An 18,504-nucleotide genomic window follows, 5' to 3' on the forward strand; every position below is an offset into this window, starting at 1 on the left:
GGGAAAGTATTCTGCCCGAAAGGGGCGCTATCACAGCTTGCGCGTCTTCCCCTCTCCTCTGCAGTGTCTGCTTCTCGGTGGGTCTCAGCAATCGAGCCGTAGTCCGGGCGCTGGGGTCCGAGAGAGAGGTGGTTGCGAGCCATTATCTTTCTCCTCTGTTGTCCTCTCCCTGCCTAAACCTAATACGGCCTCTACTTTCGTATACCTTGCATTACACTTTGTGGCTTTCTAGCAACCCTTTAAAAACAGCAGGAAAGAGAGACAAAATGAGAGAGCGAAGGGAAGACGCGGGAAACAAGTTTCATCCCCACAGGAAAATTACGTAGGCTCTCCGGAGGCGAAAGATCCCAGGACGGCCAAGAGAGACTTTTGGACCAGAATGCGGTTTACCGTTTTTAGAGCAAATCGCCACACAGAACCCAGATTGAAGATTTCAGAAACAGCGAAATCAGGTAGTTCGATTTATCTTGATGCTATTAATTCTTGCGGCTCAGCGCAGGACTGTGATCAGTCTTGATTATTTTCCCTCGAAATGGCTTTTTATGTAGGGGATGTAGCTCAGTGGTAGAGCGCGTGCTTAGCATGCACGAGGCCCCGGGTTCAATCCCCGGCATCTCCATTAGGAGTGTCTTTCCTTCCTTTTCCATTTTTTCTTTTTATTAGTGCTGCAGCATTTCTGCTTCACGGGCCTTGTCTAGGGTTCCTGGATCAGCAAAAGGAAGGCAACATGGAGAGAGAAGTTGAAGACCTGGCTCTCTCAGCAGCTCTGAATCCGAATCAAGAAGCACATCACCAAATTGACGAGCTCGTTCACCTTTGGTTCTATTTTGTAGTGTCTTTAGCAAAACAAGAATGGAAAGATACGGGTGGGAAGTTCTAGCAAATGAGAAAACACAGGCCCCCAAACTTTCGTTTAGTTTCTTTTGTTTTCTGAGCTATGGTTGGCCACGATAAGACTGGAGTCTGCCAAGGAGAAACATTGAGCTTTTCCAACTGGAAAATTGAGAAATTTATTTTCTTCAGTGTATGTTAAGGCGCGGCAGACATAAATTACTTCATTGAGAAAAGTATTTGGCTGAAGATCTCAAAGTTCACCAATTCATTTCTAGTTTTGTTCTGTCTTTACTCTTAACTGAGAATCGAAGTTCATTTTTTTTTTTCTTTTTGGCTTTTCACAACCATCATTAAATGAGTTCCTGATCTCCAAATTGGAAAGGACACTTTTCAGTCCTTAACCTACTCAACTCTTTCTGTGTATGTACCTTCCAAAGGCTGTCTCACTCTCCACCAGACACGGACAGGCCATCTGCAAAACCAATTTTGAGGTCACCCATTTGACTTGCAAGGGATTATCCTATGTTGCCTCTATGCCTGTACAGGCATACCTCATTTTATTGTGCTTTGCTTTACTGTGCTTCACAGATATTGTGGTTTTTTTTACAAATTGAAGGTTTCTGGCAATCCTGTGTTGAGTAAGTCTATCGGCACCATTTTTCCAACAGCGTGTGCTCACTTTTTGTCTCTGTGTCACATTTTGGTAATTCTCAAAATATTTCAAACTTTTTCATTATTATTATATCAGCTATCATGATCTGTCATCAGTGATCTTTGATGTTTTTACTGTAATTTTTTTGTAGAGCCACAAACTGCGCCCACATAAGACGGTGAACTTAATTGATAAATGTTGTGCAGGCTCTGACTACTCCACCAACCAGCAGTTCCCTGACTCTCCTTCTCCTTGGGTCTCCCTATTCCCTTAGAAACAACAATACTGAAATTAGGCCAATTAATAACCCTACAAGATCCTCTAAGTGTTCAAGTGAATGGAAGAGTTACACATCTTTCACTTTAAATCAAAAGCTAGAAATGATTGAGTTAAGTGAAGAAGGCATGTTGAAAGCTGTGATAGATGGAAAACTAGGCCTTTTGTGCTGAACAGTTAGCCAATTGTGAAAGCAAAGGAAAAATTCTTGAAGGAAATTAAAAGTGCTACTCCGGTGAACACATGAATGATAAGAAAGCAAAACAGTTTTATTGCTGTATGGAGAAAATTTTAGTGATCTGGATAAAAGATCACACCAGCCACAACATTCCCTTAAGCCAAAGCCAGAGCAAGGCCCTAATTCTCTTCAATTCTATAAAGGTTGAGAGAGGTGAAGAAGCTGCAGAAGAAAGGTTAGAAACTAGCAGACATTGATTCATGAGGTTTAAGGAAAGAAGCCATCTCCATAACATGAAAGTTCAGGGTGAAGCAGCAAGTGCTGATGTAGAAGCTGCAGCAAGTTATCCAGAAGATCTAGCTAAGATAATTGATGAAACTGGCTACACTAAACAACAGATTTTTCAATGTTCATGAAACAGCCTTCTATTGGAAGAAGATGCCATTTAGGTAGGACTTTCATAGCTAGAGAGGAGATGCCAATGCCTGGCTTCAAAGGTTCAAAGGACAGACCGATTCTGTTGTTAGGCACTAATGCAGCTGGTGCTTTAAATGGACTTTATTGTCCATTAATTTTCATTTATCAGTATTTTAGGCCCTTGCAAATGTTTGAGAAAATCATTCATATGGAAATGCTTATTTTCGTCCTTTCCTGAACCCCAAAACCTAAATAACTTAAAATGTGGATATTCCCTATAGGAGTACAAGGCTGTAGAAATGTTTTGTCAACAAAAAAACTCAGGATGTTTTTGGAATTGTTTAAAAGCTCACTGAAGTTCAACAATTTTCTTTATTCCAGAAGTTTAATAATGGAGTGGAATCAGATAGAAACTCAGAATTTTGATTTGAAAATTTTGATTTTCCTAGCATAAACTGCACCAACAAATATACACACACAGTACACTGGTTTTTTACTACAGGTCTTTACCACATTTCTTATGATTAAAAACACCTCTCCCAGACCACACACACAGATATTATCAAAGCAGAAATGAGTTAAGTGCAACCGCATCAGCATATTGGAAGTTCTTCCATAATTTCCTAGGTTTTGAAATTTTGAATGAAATATGCACTGTCAGATAACATTTCATGGAAGACCTGACTAGAATATACAACCAAAGGAGAAAATGATAAAATATATATATATATGTACGCAACTTGATTGGATTTACGAAAAGCAGTAGAACTCGGGATGCAACTGTTAAGGGAGAGTAATTAGGCAAAAACTGCCGAAACCCGGGATCGAACCAGGGACCTTTAGATCTTCAGTCTAACGCTCTCCCAACTGAGCTATTTCGGCCGGTTGGGGTTACTACCTCGACAATATTTCAAAGTATTATTTAAGGCTTTTAATTAGCAGAGTTCCTGCACTCCTTTGTATCTTATCTTCATATGGGCTTCCGTGCCATCCAAGTCTAAAAATAGGATCCGATTTTCGAGACAATGGATGAGTTGGCAGAGGACGAGGGAGAAAAATGGGCGAATAAGCAAAGCACAAATTTGTACTGCTTGGTCGCCACCGGCTGTTGGACGACCCAAACATTGCTCAGAACTAAGGGAATTCAAAACGCATTATCGAGTCTGCTTTTTCTCTTCTTTCGGTCCGTCCCTTTCTGTCTTGCTCTTCAATGGGACTGCAAATGGGAAAAGAAGATTATTAGGGACGTTTATGTGGTGTCGGGCTTCTTGCTTCTGACTGAAGACATCCTGACCGAGTCAGAATTTTCTTTCTCTATTTCCTTCCTTTTCCTTGTCTTGTGCTGATATGACCACACTGGGTGGTGTGGAGACCCAGGAAGTAAAAATAGGGAAGGAATTTATTTAAAGGCAATCCACCGGATAACGGGTTTATCTCTGCATGAGCCTGTAAAAGGGAAAAGCAGAGAATTGTTGGGCACTGTGAAAAGCAAATGCATGTTTATGGTCTTGAATCCTCTCATAAGTAAAAGACGCACTATCACTGAGCCACACTTCTCTCAAGTCAGAAAAGCCATGAAGCCATTTCTGGAAATATTAGTCGTATTTTTGAGGGCGACTTGGAAGATAATATAATTGGTCAGCCAGAAAATGCACTGTTTCACAGCCCACGATTTCTTAAACTTTTTAAACCTTCTTTTAAGATGCTACCCTAGAAGAAATGTAAAAGGATCATAGACCAGATAACACCATTTCTGCTCCTAAAATATTCCACCCCATTAGCCTGCTCCAAAGTTTCCTCCCCAGCATATTACCTGGGGGTATTTTCCCACAAACACTTGGAAAAGTCCTCAGATGGAACTTTTCTTGCATCATCAACCTTTTCCTCTCCACCTTTTGTTTTCCCTCTCCTTACAAAATGTTTCAAATCATGAGATGTGAAACAATGCATTTTCTGTCCTGCCAATTATGATGTCTTTGAAGCACTTCCTTAGGAAGGGAAGATGAGTCACAATGACAAGATATATCAATACTTATATCTGACAAAGTATACGAAGAACTTATCTGGAATATGGGAAGAACTAAAAATGCCATGAAAAAGACTGAAAATTCTATAAGAAAGAGCAAAGAGTAAACATGCACTTCACCAAATGTTCAATATGTAATGTAAAAGGTGCTTGACATCATTACGTATCAGGGAAATGCAAATTAAAAATATAATGAAAAGATACTAACTTCTACCAGAATCATTTAACTTAAAAGGACTGACAATATCAAGTGTTACTGAGGACAATGTGGAACAACTGCAACTCTCATACATTGCTGGTAAGATTGGTACATCCACATTGGAAAACTCTTTAGAAATGTCAAAGAAAATTAAATACACTTACAACCTGCGACCTCAAAACTCCACAGCTGCATTTCTGTGCATTCTACTTTATGTATATTAGGCTTTTATCTAAATGAAAAGAAGAGAAGAAAAAAAGGATATTTTTGGGTATCTCCTTGCCTCCAGTATATCCTATCTCTTCATTAGTGTTTTTCAAATTATGCTCTGCAGACTGGTGTCTAATAATTGTTTTTTAATCCATCTGTGAGCATTAAAAACTCTTATATCAATCTGACAGTGCTAGGACAACTCTTGTTAAATAAGGTAGAAACAATTTCAGGGGTTGGTTGAGTGGAATGTGTAATTGCAATATTGTAAGGTGGGTTTGTCAGCTGTGACATACAAATTTGAGAAAAATTAATTATTTATTTTTGTTATTTTACTACTACATTAATTCTAATCAAGCTGACTTTTTACATTTATATTTTACTGTTATTTAGTAAAATAGGAAAGTAAAATCAGTATTATTTGTCTGTAGCACTAATTTACTTATGGTTTCAGATTAATATAGTGAGAGCACCCAAGAGACTCTTTTTTTTTTTTTTTTTAACTGTTTTAAGATTTTATTTAAAAATTTACTGTTACAAGTTCCCCTTTCAAACAGTATCCATTTCTAATCTTGGGAATTGGGCCTTTGTTCATTCTGGCTGGAAAATGGGTGATGGAGATAAGAGGTCATCTGGTGGAATTTCTGATTCATAACTTGTATATATGGTTGATTTCCTTTAGGGAAGAATGGATCACTTGTGGTAGGAGTTCTGGAGGATGAAAAGGGTTTCATACATGTTTGAGTTATAATTCTAGTACATAGCAACAAAAGGCATTTGACTGGAATGAGAATAGATATAGTGATCAGGAAGATTACAAGTGTGGTTGGAAGAAGAGTCTGTAATCATGACCTTATTTCTGAAGAGAGCTGACTGAGTAGAAATTAAATTATTAACTGGAAATCTTAGCTTGAACTTGGTAATTTAGGTGAGCTAGGAGAAAAGAGATGTTTCCAGATTCATTAGGAATTGTGAAAGAATGGGAGCACAACTCCGTCCTCAGTGTCCATGCAAAGAAAATGTTTTTCTACTTATTTCTACAGGTCTTTATAGCATACAAGGTAGTCTCCTACGTGACTGTCTGCAGGTATATCAGGGAGGGGTACATTCTCTCCAAAGCCATGAGGTGTATTTACATATCTTTAGTCTCAAGGGACAATTTCTTTGGGAGCTAGACAGGAAACAGCAGGGGCAGGAGACAGGAGACAGGAGCATGGAAGAAGCCCAGCAAGAGCTCAGAGCTTATTCCCTCATCTAAATTGCTGTCTGCTTTCAGATGTGCAAGGCTTTTGGCCTTTCCCTAGCTCCAGTGTCCGCCTTCAGACATCTGTAGCTTTGGGGAGGCCCTGCTCTACAGTTTGTTAAGCCAGGGGGCCTTCCTTGTCTCCACATCTCCCCCCTTTTTATTATGATTACAATTTGGTGTAGTGACATAAAGCTTATTTATAGGGATATTATGGGGGATTTGGGAACAGGTGCCATGTCTTCTTAGGCCACATCTTCTTAGGCTGGTTCATCCGCACTGGAGTCAGCTTCGGGAGGCATCCTCTTTGCACAGTTGTTACAACATCATTGGTCCTCTGAGAAGCAGGCTGGTGGGCTTCAGGGTTCCACTGGGCTGTTTTGTGACAGATAACCTTTTAAAAATAATGCGCAGCTTCCAAACATCGTGGTCAGGATTGGTGAGCCCCACATTGGGCACCAATTATGAAAGAAGGCAGAACACACTCCATCCTCAGTATCCATGCAAAAAGAAAGTTTTTTTCTACTTATTTCTACAGGTCTTTATAGCATACAAGGTAGTCTCCTACGTGACTGTCTGCAGGTATATCAGGGAGGGGTACATTCTCTCCAAAGCCATGAAGTGTATTTACATATCTTTAGTCTTAAGGGACAATTTCTTTTCCCAAGAGACTCTTAATGTAGGTCCCATGGAGTTGTGATCTGAAGACAGGTCTGCAATTTTTCTTTGAATCTCTGAAGTTCAGATTCTGGAAACCCCCTGATTAGTATCCTAGGGCTGCCATCACAAGTTGCCACAAACTGCATGGCTTAAAACAACAGAAGTGTGTTCTCTCACACTTCTAGAAGCTCCAAATCTGAAATCAAGGCATGGACAGGACTTGCTCCCTCTGAAGGCGCTAGGGAAGGATCCTTCCTTGTCAATTCCTAGCTCTGATGGCTCCTGGCAGTCTGTAGCATTCCTTAGCTTGGAGCTGCATCACTTCCATCTCTGCCTCTGTCCTCACTTGCATTCTTCTCTCTGTGTGTCTCTGTGTCCTTCTCTTTTCTCATAAGGACATCAGTTATTGGATTATAGCCTGCTCTAAATTCAGGGTGATCTCATCTCCAGATCTTTAACCAATCATATTTGTAAAGGTTCTGATTCCAAATAAGGTAACATTCTGACGTTTCAGGTAGACAAAAAATTGGGGAGGACACTATTCAATGCACTACACCCACTGAGACTGAACATAAAGAAGAGGGGAGGAACAGGAACACTCCTCCAGAGGCAGCTACTCTTTCAGAATCAGTCCTCTACGGAATGAGGAAATTGTAGCGGTTGAGGAAGACCAGTGAAGAGAATTTTAATGAAACCCTCTGTATGCCCTGGACAGGGTCTCAAACCGCAGACTCTGATTCTCAGTCAAGACCTTCTGCCTTTATCCAAAATTCGGTGTGATGATCAATTCGGATTTACAGTTTTGGATGATTTCTTCCAAAAATGTTTTAGATTCTGACAGATTCTTTCTCCACCGTGCCGGATCGGAGCATTCATCTACTTTCTATTTCCCCGAGCTGCGTAGCTCATCCCAACCCGACCGTCCCTCAGCCTACGCTGGAGAAATGCTGTGCTGGCGGTACAGGAGAGCAAATCTCAATACAAAGATTTAAATGGGTGTAAACTGGAGTAGGAGTGCACTGAACTATTGTAAAAACTTCATTCAGGAATAGACGGGAGGGAGGTGAGTGGGAGAGAGAAGCGCCAGCTGACAGGGTGGGCTGAAGTACAGGAAGAGAAGGAGAAAGAGGGGAGAGGGGAAGAGGGCAAGGGAAAGCATCCTCAAGGTGATTAGGCTTTCAACCGGCAGGGTGGAGGGTGGGTCCAAGTTCCACATCTGTCTGGACCTCCTGCAGGTGTGCGGGAGGAAAACCCCTTTTTTCCTAAGGAGGACTGTCCTAGAAGAGGATCCGGCTCGTTTTGCCCAAGACTGTCTAGACTTCTAGAGCACCTCGCTCCTTTTTCTTCGCAAAAGAGGAGCACCTCCAGGGGCGCGGGTGAGATTGAGTTGTGTCTGCGGTTCATGAACTGCTGGTATTGGTGGTTTTAGCATCAGAATCACTTGACTTTCTTATTAAAACATAGACCGCTCAGTCCCACCCCCAGATTTCTCATCCAATGGATCTGGAGTTTGGAATTCAACTCCTAGCCCCTTAATCACCTCCCCCCGCCTCACTCCGCCTTGGTCTCCAGCGAGTTGTCGACTCTAACACGCCACTGTTTGCCTACAGTGCCTGGAGAGAACAAGTGGGTAATAGGGAGAGAAAAGCAAGTACATAGAATGACCTCGGGGTGGGGGTGGGGGCTGGGCTTATTTTTTCCTTTTTCTTTCTGTCTTTACGTCTCTTTAATAATAATACAAAAAGGCAGCCAAGCTGAACCTCCACTTAATGGACTCACTTTGTTTCGGGTTCAAGAGATTCTGCTGGAAATCCGGTTCTTTCCTCACCTTCCTTCTCGTTTTCATTGTGCTCGTTTTCATCAGTCGCTTTAGGTTGAGGATCACAGGATTTAATTGGGTTTGTATTCAAGACAATCCATTAGATTAGGTTTTCGCTTTCTATGTGTGCAGGTATAGAATGGGAAAACATTAGGAAGTTAATTTGCATTCCTTCGGGACTAGATTCCAAAAGCCTGCAGGATCCGGGGATTGAATCCCAGACTCTCCAAGGAAAACAAGCGCTCTACCACTGAGCCACACAACCTTCTGATGACCACCCACTAGCTTAAGTGGAAATAAGTGTCCCTTATTTTTTGAGGATCCCGCGTTGCTGTATTAGTGTCCAGTGTTGAGGAGCATCAGCAATTCCTTTGAGCAGGAAGGGCTCGGGAACCAAAGGCGAATACAAATTCTTTAGAGTACAGGGTTTGAAATGGAAGGAAAAGAATTGAACCATGCATTAGATAGTACCCACAAGAAATTTCCATTAGTGTCTCCATCTTCTAATTCGTGTGGCAAGGAATCGCATCCTTCTTTTTGGCTTTTTAGTTTTCCTCCAAATACGACATTTTATATTTTTATTTTTCTTTGAGAAGCTGTTTTACAGCAAAACCATGCATAAAATACAGAGTTTCAATATACCACCTTGTTATTAATACCCTACATTATTGTGGTACATTGTTACAATTCATGAAAGAACATTTTTATAATTGCACTATTAACTATAGTACATGGTTTACATTAGTGTTCACTGTGTTGTACAGATCTATGCAGTATAAAAATTATTCTAGTAACTTATACACAACCTAAAATTTCTTTTAACCACATTCAAATATATAACTTAGTGTTTGCAATTTGTGATGATATCACCTCCATCAATTACCAAAATCTTTTCATCAACCCAACCAGAAACTCTGTATAATTTAAACATTAACTTCCCCTTCCCTACCTACCACTATCCCAGCCTCTGGTAACCTATATTCTAGTTTCTGACCCTATGAACACGCTTATTCTAATTTTTTCATATCAGTGAGAGCATGCAATATTCTTCCTTTGCATCTGATTTATTTCACTCAGCATGATGTCTTCAAGGTTCATTCATATTGTTGCATGTGTCAGAACTCCATTGTTTTTTATGTCTGAATAATATTCCATTGTGTGTATATACCACATTTTGTTTTTTTCATTCATCATTTGATGGACACTTGGGTTGCTTCTATCTTTGGGAATTGTGAGTAATGCTGCTATGAACATTGGTGTGCAAATATCTGTTCAAGTTCCTGCTTTCAATTCTTTTGGGAATATACCTAGAAGTGGAATTGTTGGGTTGTATGGTGATTTTATAATTAACTCTCTGAGGAATCATCAAACTATCTTACAAAGTGGCTACATTATGTTACATTCCCACCAACAATGAATGACTGTTCCTCTTTATCCATATCCTTTCCAACTCTCATAATTTTCCATTTTTTAAAATAGTAGCCATTCTAGTGGGTGTCAAATGGTATCTCATTGTGATTTTGATTCAATTTCCCTAACGGCTAATGATGTCGAGCATCTTTTCATGTGCTGTTTTGGCCATTTGTATAAGTTCTTTGGAGAAATGTCTATTCAAGTCTTTTGCCTATTTTTAAAAGTGGGTTGTTTGCCTTTTTTTGTTGTTGAGTTGAAGAATTTATATATTCTGGATATTAAATGCTTATCAGTTACGTGGTTTTCAAATATATAGTCTTATTGTGTAGGTCGTCTATTCACTTTCTTGGTAAAGTCCTCTGATTCACAAAAGTTTTTAGTTTTAGTGAAGTCCCATTTATCTATTTTTTTCTTTTGGTGCTTGTGCTTTAGGTGTAAAGCCTAAGATACATTGCCTGACACAAAGTCCTAAAGATGCTTCCCTATGTTGTTTTCTTCTAGGGATTTTATGGTTCTAGTTCTTATGTTTAGATCTTTAAACTATCTTGAGTTGATTTTTGTATATGGTGTGAGGTAGGGGTCCACCTTCATTCTTTTGCATATGAACATCCAGTTTTCCCAGTACCATGCGTTCAAGAGACTATTCTTTCCCCATTGAGTGCACTTGGCATCCTTGTTGAAAATTTATGATTGTAAATGTGTGGGTTGATTTCTGAACTCTCGATTCTATTACATTTGTCTATATGTTTACCCTTGTGCCAGTACCATGCTATTTTGATTACCGTAGCTTTGTAATAAAATTTGAAGATTTAAAAGTTTGAGTCCTTCAACTTTGTTCTCCTTTTTTCAAAATGACTTTGGCTATTTGGGGTCCCTTACCTTTCATATAAATTTGATTATTGGCTTTTTGATTTCTGCAAAGAAGGCTGGTGGAATTTTGGTTAGGATTGCACTGAATTTGTAAACTTCTTTGGATAGAATTGACATATTAATATTTAGTCTTCCAAACCATAAGAATGAAATGTCCTTCCATTTATTTGTGTCCTTTCTGATTTCTTCTAGCAGTGTTTTAAAGTTTTCTGCATACAAGTCCTTTACATCCTTGATTAAATTTATTCTTAGATATTTGATTCTTTTAGTTGCTGTCTTCTGATATGTCTTAATCTGAAATACAAGGCTGTTGAAATTCAACTTTCTTCTGCCTAAAACACTTTATGATAGTTGCTGTTTCCTTAATTGGAATATTAAGGACCAGTTTTGATAGAGGAAATCCATGGTCAGAAGAAAACCAGGGAGGAATATATTCAGCATGCAGATAACTTAGGGGGTCCTGCCAATAGTTCAGAAAAGAAATTCATAAGGAATAAATGAAACAGTAACTTCTGGGACAAGGAAAAGGGTTGAAGTATAAGGATGAAACCAGATGTAAATGGGCATGTGCTTTGAGGGACAAGGAAAAAAAGTGGATGAAACATATATTTAAAAAAAAAAAGCTATGTCATTACCGAACAGGAGGAAATGCAGAAAAAGGGAGGTTTTAAAGCTTTTGCAAATGGAGAAAGACTGGAAGAGGGAGATATCGCAAGATAATATCTCTACTGAGGAATCTGTTGAGAGTGCTGAGTCCTTCTATCCATGCTGCTCTCATATGATGTTTTCTGTTCTGATAGTCAAGAACCAGTTATTCCTTCTGATATAGAGGCATATTTAACATAACTTTTAACTAAAAACACTCAAGTACAATTTCCAAATGTTAAAAAGTGGAAAGGCCTTAGTGGGACAGATGTTTCATACCCTTCAAGTCCCATATTAGAAGATTATACTGAAGGAGAAGCTAGACAGTTAAAAGAAGCTGTGAATAGTTTCAAGAAAGCAGAAAGGCCTGCTTAACCTCTTAGATAAAGATAGCATGCAATCATCTAGTCCTCTGTGAAAACAAGATGGGCTGCAGTGGTTACTTTAACCATAAATAAATTGTAAATAATGTAGCAAGGTAGAATACAGTCCTAATCAAATGTATGTTTATCAGTATGATGCAATGGCTAAGCTAATCATAGAATTAAATGAAAAAAAACTATATTAACAAGTTAGAGACAAGTAATAGTAATCTCTTCTAATTTTTAGTCTTTATACAAGTGAAAGTATATTATATTGCTCTTTCAGAAATCATAGCTTAATTAGTAAAAATATTATCAGTAGAGTTTTACAGGCATTCAAGGTGAAGTTTCTGATAACGTGGATACCTTCTTTTGATCTTGAACCACTCATGAATTGAGATGCTTTGCTTCATGAGACATTCATTTTCATGAAGCATCATTTAATGTAAAAATAGAATATGACTTAATTAAAGTTACTGTAAATCAGAATTTTCTGTAACTAAAACAAGAGGGAGTTCTCTGATCTCATATCCAGCTGGGTCTGGAGGAGTGGGGGCTCCCAGACTTGGTAATGTATCAATTAATTTTTACATTTTAAACTTGTTCCTTTTACCTTAAGTGCTCCTTTAGTAAAAATGTGTAAAAGGTGAATCTTGCCTTGAGTGCTCTTTACTTTTAAACTATCATCTGTCCCTATACTCTTTTTTTAATTTAATTTTATTGAGATTGTTCACATACCATAAATCATCCAAAGATCCAAAGTGCACAATTAATTGCCCACAATACCATCATAAAGCTGTGAATCCATCACAATTCATTGTTGTTGTTGTTTTTTACAATTTTTAGAACACTTTCATTACTCCAGAAAAGAAATAAAGAAAAAAAAAGGAAACTCCAATCCTCCCATACCTCTAACCAACCCCCCTCCATTATCGACTCATAGTATTGGTATAGTACATTTGTTACTGTTGATGAAAGAATGTTAAAATTCTACTAAAATAGGTATGTTTTTCCCTATATACCCCTCTATTATTAACTTCTAGTTATAGTGTCATACATTTGTTCTAGTTCATGAAAGAGATTTCAAATATTTGTACAGTTAATCACAGACATTGCCCACCACAAGATTCACTGTTTTGTATATTCCCATCTTTTAACCTCCAACTTTCCTTCTGATGACATACATGACTCTAAGCTTCCCCTTTCTACCACATTCACACACCATTCAGCACTGTTTGTTATTCTCACAATAACATACTGGCTTCACCTCTGTCCTTTTCCAAACACTTCAGTTCAACCTAGTTAAACATTCTGCTCATAATAAGCAACTGTTTCCCATTCTTTAGCCTCATTCTATATCCTGGTAATTTGTATTTCATGTCTATGAGTTTACGTATTATAATTAGTTCATATCAGTGAGACCATACAATATTTGTCCTTATGTGTCTGATTTATTTCACTCAATATAGTGCCCTCAAGGTTTCTTCATCACCCTTTTTTTTTTAAAGACAGTTTTATTCACACACCACGCATTCCATCCATTACCATCACCACAATCTATATAAGGACATCTCCATTTCTTCCACAAAGAAGGAGGAAGAGTCAAAGAAAGTAGAGACAAAAGAAAAAAAAAAAGAAAGAAAAAATGACAGCTAAAAAGCAACAAAAGGAAAGATAGAATTAAATTAAAGTACAATAAAAGAGTCAGACAACATCACCAATGCCAAGAGTCACATATCCCTCCCTTATGTCCCCATCTTATAGACATTTAGCTTTGTTATATTAAAGGAAGCATAATACAATGTTTTTGTTAACTGTAGTCTCTGGTTTGCATTGATTGTATTTTTTCCCCAATACCACCCCATTTTTAACACTTTGCAAGGCTGACATTCATTTGTTCTTCCTCACGTAAAAACGTATTTGTACATTTTATCACAATTGTTTAGCACTCTAGGTTTCGCTGTATTATACAGTCCCAGTCTTTACCTTACCTCTTTCGTTCTGGTTTCCCACATGCTTTTAATTTCCTCTTTCAACCATATTCACAGTCATCTTTGTTTAGTGTACTTACACTGCTGTGCTTCCATCACCCAAAATTGTATTCCAAACCTCTCACTCCTGTCTTTTCCTATCTGTCTGTAGTACACCCTTTAGTATTTCCTATAGAGCAGGTAGCTTGTTCACAAACTCTGTCATTGTCTGTTTGTCAGAGAATATTTTAAACTCTCCCTCATATTTGAAGGACAGTTTTGCCGGATATAGGATTCTTGGTTGGCAGTTTTTCTCTTTCAGTATCTTAAATATATCACACCACTTCCTTCTTGCCTCTATGGTTTCTGCTGAAAAATCCACACACAGTCTTATCAAGCTTCCTTTGTATGTGATGGATTGCTTTTCTCTTGCTGCTTTCAGGATTCTCTCCTTGTCTTTGACATTTGATAATCTGATTACTAAGTGTCTTGGCATAGGCCTATTCAGATCTATTCTGTTTGGAGTACGCTGTGCTTCTTGGATCTGTAATTTTATGTCTTTCATATGAGATGGGAAATTTTCATTGATTATTTCCTCTATTATTGCTTCTGCCCCTTTTCCCTTCTCTTCTCCTCTGGGACACCTATGACACATACATTCATGCACTTCATGCGGTCATTCAGTTCTCTGAGACATTGCTCATATTTTTCCATTCTTTTCTCTATCTGTTCTTTTGTATGTAGGATTTCAGGTGTTTTGTTCTCCAGTTCCTGAGTGTTTTCTTCTGCTTCTTGAGATCTGCTGTTGTATGTCTCCACTGTGTTTTTCATCTCTCATGTTGTGCCTTTCATTTACATAGATTCTGCCAATTGTTTTTACAAACTTTTGTTTCTACATTATGTTCACCCAGTGTTTTCTTTATATTTTTCATCTCTTTTGCCATATCTTCCCTGAACTCCTTGATTTGGTTTTTGATTTGATTTAACATATTTCTTTGAAAATCTTTAATTGATTGTTTCATTAAAGTGAAACCATTCCTCAACTGTATCTTGATTGAGATGTAAGTTTGTTCCTTTGGGTGATCTCTTTGTTTTTCCTAGTGTAGGTTGTAGTTTTCTGTTGTCTAGGCATCTGGCTTCCCTGGTTGCCCCAATCAGATTTTCCCTGACCAGGATGGGTTCAGATCTCAGAATAGGTTATATTCAGTTTCAAGTCTCCCTGAGGATGTGTCTTAGAGATTGATAGACTTTCCTGTGAGGCCTCAAGCCACTGTGCTTTTCCTAACCTGCCCAGCAGTTGGTGTCCATCAGCCTGTCGCTCCCAACTGGTGTAAGGAGGTATGGCCCCTTTATTTTTGTTTTGGCTGTTTTCCCCCAGGCTCTGGGGTCTGAGTTCTGAAGGGAAGGTGGCAGTAGAGCTGGACCCTACCTCCTTCCTCTTAGGGAAGATACACCCCCTAGGGAGTTATTTTCTGCATTTGAATTGTTGCCTCTCTGACTCTGTTATCTCCACCTCTATCTGGGTCAGAGGGCCATGAACTGAAAATGGCTGAGGCTCTCTCCACTGAGCCACTCAGGTTGAGAGAGAGAAAAAGGGAAAGAAAACCCCCTTTCAGAGCCAGAGCATGGCCCCCCAGTTTCACCCATCAGCCAGAGATAGTACCTGGTCTTCTTGGCTCCCTTTCCTGGGACACAGGAGTTTTCTGGCTCTTTAAGGTCAGCCATCACTAAAAGCCTCTGTATGCTTGTTAGGGGTTTGTCTGTGTTTGTAGCTTGTATTCAGCAGTCCACATTTGTTAATTAAAACCCCAGTTGGAGTGAGGCTGAGCTATATTTGCTCACTCCAGGACTGCTGGTCTCTCCCACAGCCAGGTTTTGCAGCTCAGCCTGCCATGGGGGAAGGGGGCCCTGGTGTGGTTCTGCTGTTTCTACTTACAAATTTTATGCTGTGATCCCAGCCACTCCACCCAATCCAGGCTGGCGCACAATGTGTGGACAGTCATGGTTGTCCCCCAGTGGTTATTCCAGATCATTAACTAGTTGTTCCTGGTTGTTTATTAGTTGCTCCAGAGGACTAACTGAACTCCACTCCTCTCTATGCCACCATCTTGCCCCTCCTCTGTACCCATATTCTTAATTGAATGGGAGGTTACTTGATGAAGACCAAACCCATTGAATCATGACCTGATTTGGTTTAGGCCTTTCTTTCCTAATGGAGATTATAGGTCTGAGGTGTAAAGAGACAGATAAGATGAGCTAGATTTGCTTGTTGAATGTAAGGTATCTGTGGGACACTCTGGTGTGGTGTTACAGGTGAATTCACGCTATTACTCTGTTCTCTAGCCTTGGATTTGTGAGTGATCAGTAGTAATATGCATGTGAAGGATGGATAAACACTGAAAAGTGTGCTTTAACATTTGGGGATAAGAAACTCATCTAAGAAATTTGTAGAAAACCAATAAAATAAGCTTTCTCCTAGACTGTTCTTGAACTCTGGGATTTACCATGGTTGAGATTGTGTTCTTTGAACAACATAAGGCCAAGGGAAAACCCTCTTCCTAGTACCAGATTTAATTAACCCTTCCCATTAATTTTTGCCTATATATAAGCCTTTGTCAATATTCATAAAATAACATTGAGTGTCTTTTGAAATTGGCAGAACATGATTTCTCTGGCAGGCTTGTTTTGTTTTTGGCTCATGGGACTTGTTGAATAAGAATAGAAAATTGTGAGTAATAAGTTTCACAGGAGAGAGCTAGATATGTGTCACACATACAACTACTAATGGGTGTGTGTGTGTGAAACACTGGTTGGTCATTATGTTGTGTTGCACCTGGAGAAAGCTGGAGGTCTGTTGGATTCTCAGGAATTTATAATTTTTCTCTTTGTGTCATGAAGAAATTAGGAATTTTTAAAAATCAAAAATCTGTAGCAGTTTTCAGACTGTCTCCCAACAATGCTCTTGGAACACTGTCCAATATGGCAACTGCTAGCCACATCTGATAATTGAATACTTGAAATATGGCTACTCCAAGTTGCATTGTGCTGTAAGTATAATATATATCACAGATTTCAATGCCTTAATATGAGAAAATGTAAAATTGTCCACCAATAATTTTTATATTGATTACTTGTTAAAATGATAATGTTTTGGATCTATCAGGTGAATTAAATGGCTTATTTAAGAATTTCATCTGTCTATTTTTACTCTTTTAATGTGGCTGCTAGACATTTTGAACTTACAAAAACGCCTCTAAATTATGGCTTGCTTTATATTTCTATTGGACAGCATTGACTAGAGTAGACAATATCTCATTAGGCACTTTGCTGTTCTGGAAAAGTACTAAATCCAGAGTAGATGGAGCATGGTCTGCCAGTAATGAAATTTCATGCCATGCTTGGACTTAAGCTGGTTCACATACATGATCTCCTTTGATCTTTACACCATCCCTTTTTACATAGTCATGTTTGGCTTCATTTTTCAGATATTGAATGGGAGAATAATTACATTTGGGAATTAGCCTATGCCTCTTACCTCACTAGAATGTAAGAGAATTGTTGCTGAATTAGGCAATAAAACACTCAATGATACTGTTTGTCCAATCAAATGAAACACAATCTTCTGAATTGAGAAGGGCTAGGTGACTAATGAAGGAAGTGTGATTCCCAGTTTCTGTGCAGTCAGTGTCCCTACCCTAATGCTGCTTCTCATTTGGTTCCAATTTGCCTTTTGCAACTTGACACAGGAATACTGTAAAACATTTTCTCCTGACTCAGTGTTCAGGGGTTTTCAGTGGAAAATAGACATTTTGAAACTGAAACAATTATTTGACAAGAAGAAAAAATAGTTCAATATTATCTCCAGGAAAGAATGTCAAGACAGATGTTGAAGTTGGACGGGAAAAAATGGGATACTTGTACCTGAGTCTTGATGACTTTACTGTCCACTTGCATTCATCTTTCAGTATTACATGTCCACTTGAGAATGTTTGACAAAATTATTCATAGAGAAATGTTTAATTTTGCTCTTTCCTGGATCCCAAAACAGAAATAACTTAATTGGAAATTCCTGTCAGGAGTGCAAGGCTGCAGAGACGTCTTGTCAACATGAAAACTCAGGGTGTTCATGTAATTACTTTACAGCTCACTGATGTTCAACAATTTTCCTTATTCTAGAAATTTAATAATGGAGTGGATTCAGATGGAAATTCAGAATTTTGATTTGTGAAATTTGATTTTCCTTGCATATACTGCAGCAATATATGTACACTCACACAGTAAAGTGGGTGTTTTACTACAGGTCATTTCCACATTTCTTGTGATAAAATCACCCCTTCACCACCACACACATAGATATTATCAAAGCAGAAATGAATAATAATGAATGGCATTAGCTTATTGGAAAGTCTTAACCCCATAATTTCCTAGATTTTGAAATTTTAAAGAAAATGTGCATGCTGTCAGTTAACACTTCCTGGAAGACCTGAGTGGAACATACAACCAAAGGAGAAAATGATAGAAATATTTATGTATACACCTTAATTGGATGGATTTGCAAAAGGCAGTAAACATGTAGAGATATATAAACATTTTGGAATACGGATGGAACCGTTAAGGAAGGGATAGTAACTATGTAGAATTATCACATTGTTGCCGAAACCCGAGATTGAACCCGGGACCTCTACATCTTCAGTCTAACGCTCTCCCTGCTGAGCTATTTCGGCAAAACA

At 38.6% G+C, this 18,504-nt stretch overlaps 2 non-coding genes across 2 annotated transcripts; one reads left to right on the plus strand and one right to left on the minus strand.

Annotated features, from left to right (window-relative positions):
* The first annotated feature begins 547 nt into the window (after window positions 1–547).
* On the plus strand, window positions 548–619 carry TRNAA-AGC. The gene has a single exon. It is a non-coding gene; the product is annotated as a tRNA-Ala (tRNA).
* A 2,547-nt stretch (window positions 620–3,166) lies between these two features.
* TRNAF-GAA lies at window positions 3,167–3,239 on the minus strand. Its single transcript has one exon. It is a non-coding gene; the product is annotated as a tRNA-Phe (tRNA).
* Between the last annotated feature and the right edge of the window lie 15,265 nt (window positions 3,240–18,504).

The sequence above is a fragment of the Choloepus didactylus genome, chromosome 7, assembly GCF_015220235.1.
Source record: "Choloepus didactylus isolate mChoDid1 chromosome 7, mChoDid1.pri, whole genome shotgun sequence".
Lineage (NCBI taxonomy): Eukaryota > Metazoa > Chordata > Mammalia > Pilosa > Megalonychidae > Choloepus > Choloepus didactylus.